At 40.7% G+C, this 2,942-nt stretch overlaps 1 pseudogene; it reads left to right on the top strand.

Moving 5' to 3' along the window:
* Positions 1–803: 803 nt before the first annotated feature.
* Positions 804–1,391, top strand: LOC119530259 (annotated as a pseudogene).
* Positions 1,392–2,942: the final 1,551 nt, after the last annotated feature.

The following is a 2,942-nucleotide window of genomic DNA, read 5'->3' as shown; positions in this document are numbered from 1 at the left end:
AAATACACTACGTTCCTGCTGATGTGCTCGAAAAAGCACGCACACTTCAAAGCCAACCAACTATTGATGGTGACACACATGCGAGCCCCTTGAGAACATTTATTTCAGCTAGGAGCATTTACCCCGACGACCTAGCCCTTGTGAGGTTAAACCCCTCGTAGAAGAACCCACACTGTAAAAGCTGCATCTAACCAAAGGAAGTGTAATCAACAGTGGAGGAGACATATGGGTAATGGCTTGTTAATTTATAACCAACAATAACCACTGTTGAAGCAGAGGGAAAGGTTGTATTTTCACCCACACTCTCATTGATCTGAAATTCTTGATTTGCCCTCTCTCCCCAGTGCTCCTCTCTGCACCTGAGATGCCATTCCCTTCTGCAAGCCCAGCATTATTTTGTTCTCACAAGGCTCAAATGAGTAAGACTGTTCTTTGAGGCATAAAGGGAGGAATGTTCCTGGGAGGATACAGGGAAGATCACATTGTACATAAAGAAGTGGACTGATCATGAACCTGTAAAATCATCAGATAGTTCTGGGGTCTTCCATTAGCTTTTATTACAATCACCCCTCTCACCAACATTTTAGAGGAGTTAATAACTAGTAGCAGGGGGATGTTATGTGCCATGTATAGCTGCAGACGGCCCTGAGCTTAGAGGGGCTGCGCTGGGGTTTATGCTCTGCTTTGCCATCTGAAATTCTTAATTTCTGAACAAGGAGCCTCGCATTTTCATTTTGCATTGGGACCCACAAATTATGTAGCTGGTCCCAGTTTTATTCACTAGCAATTCCACAGTGAATGAGATGGACATGATCGCTACACATCAAAGGCGCAGTCGCACCAAATTCACAGCCAACCAGTTGAAAATCCTCATCGACACTTTCAACCTGGGTCATGCCAGCAAACAAAAACTTGCTTTAGAAATTAATGCTGAAGAGTCGAGAATCCAGATTTGGTTTCAGAATTGAAGAGCTCGACAGTCATTCCAGAGAAGAACAGAACCTGAGCAGGCCTTGGAATCAAGCCAGGTCCACAGGCAACACCTCCCCGCAGAGATTCAAGCTACTCTAGATAGACGGTGCCGTACCTGCTATACATCTTCCCAATTACGCACGCTCATCAAGGCGTTCAAGAACAACCCTTACCCTGGGATTGATTCCAGAGAACAGCTTGCTAAGGAAATTGGGGTTCCAGAGTCAAGAGTTCAAGTTTGGTTTCAAAACCGAAGATCTAGATTATTTGCCAAGAGAAAAAGAGAACCTGATGAGATCTTAGAACAAATACAAGACAAGGGACAAAATCCCTGAGATGAGAAGGTTCAAGGCATAGAAGCGATGCAAAATATCACCAACCTCACTAGCAACTGTTTTATTTCTCTGGAACCAGAATGAGGGGGCACAGAAACTAGTTCAGTTTTTCCGATATCATCATTTCCTGAGCCCCAAATATTTCTCACTCTTGCTGGGGATGCACCCTTCCTCTGAGACTGCAAGTTGAGCATTCTGGAAATGTTAAGCAAGACTTCGGGGACAGAGATGGGTCCAAGAGGCTCTGCACAGCACTACTGACCCAGCCTGGACCCAGAGTTCAGCAGAGCTGAGGACAATGAAAATAAAATGAATACATATCATTTCATAATCATCTCAGTAATAATTGATTCAGGCAAAAAACATCAATGTATGTAAAAATTTCAAAGTGAATGTTTTATTAAGAATAAGATATATATTGTCTCCAAGAATCTACCCACAGATTACTTATTAATTAAAAAAAGGAAAACTGATAAATTTGCAATGGAAAAACCTGACAGATTCCACCTTAACCAAGTGCACAATATTCACTTTACCAACAGCAATACAGACTGCATGAAGTGCCGCCTGGAATGAAGCATCTAAGACACAATATCCCTTCTGTGGTTTTACTGCCAAAAGTGCTCATGCTTAATTTAATCATAAGGAAACAGCAGGCAAAATTGAGTGACATTCTGCAAAGTTACAGACCTGTACTCTTCAACAGTGGATTGAATAATTGCAGTAAGGTTGGAGAGAAAGTATTCTAACTCAGGAAGTCTCCTGAAGAGTTATCTTCTATATGTAGCATGTGCTACCATTTATATGGGGAAGGGACACAAAAACAGAGACCTGTTTATGTCTAAAATTTCTCTCCAAAGATGCTCAAGAAACTGGTAATGTTAGTTATCTCTTGGGAAGAGAGGTGGAAAATTGAAATGGGAAATAGAACTGTTTTTTTCACTTTGATATATGTATTTTTTTACTTGCAGTACCAAATAGTCAACTCAAAATTTCTCAGTTTAATCACTTCCAAGTATACCATTCATTCATTGACACTGATTCTATTTGCAATATTGTGCTACCATCACTAAAACCCATTACCTCAACTTTTTCATCACCTCAAAGAGAAACTGCACCCATTAAGCAATAACTCCCCCTCCCCACACCCTCCTCTTCCCCACCTCCTGCTGCCATGGTCACTGGTATCCTTTAATCTACAACTGTTGCTGTGAAGTTTGCTTATTACAGGTATTGCATATAAACTATATCATACAATCATACAATATTTGTCTGTTTGTGTCTGGCTTATTTCACTCAACATGACATGTTCAAGGCTCATCCCTGTTTCAGCATGTATCAGAACTCCATTACTTTTTATAGCTGAATAATATTCCACTGTATGTGTAGACCACATTTTGTTTACCCAATCATCTATTGATGGATGCTTGGATTGATTCCACCTTTTGGCTATTGTGAATAATGTTGCTACAAACATGGGTGTACAAATATCTGTTCAAGTCCTTACTTTCAATTATTTTGCTTATATACCTAGAAGTGGCATTGCCAAGTCATATGTAACTATGTTCAACTTTCTGAAGTGCCACCAAACTGTTTTCCATTATGACAGCACCATTTTACATTCCCACCACCAGC

Source organism: Choloepus didactylus, chromosome 3 (assembly GCF_015220235.1).
Source record: "Choloepus didactylus isolate mChoDid1 chromosome 3, mChoDid1.pri, whole genome shotgun sequence".
NCBI classification, from domain to species: domain Eukaryota; kingdom Metazoa; phylum Chordata; class Mammalia; order Pilosa; family Megalonychidae; genus Choloepus; species Choloepus didactylus.
Note: the sequence above shows the minus strand (reverse complement) of the source record. Positions and strands in the feature narration are given on the sequence as shown.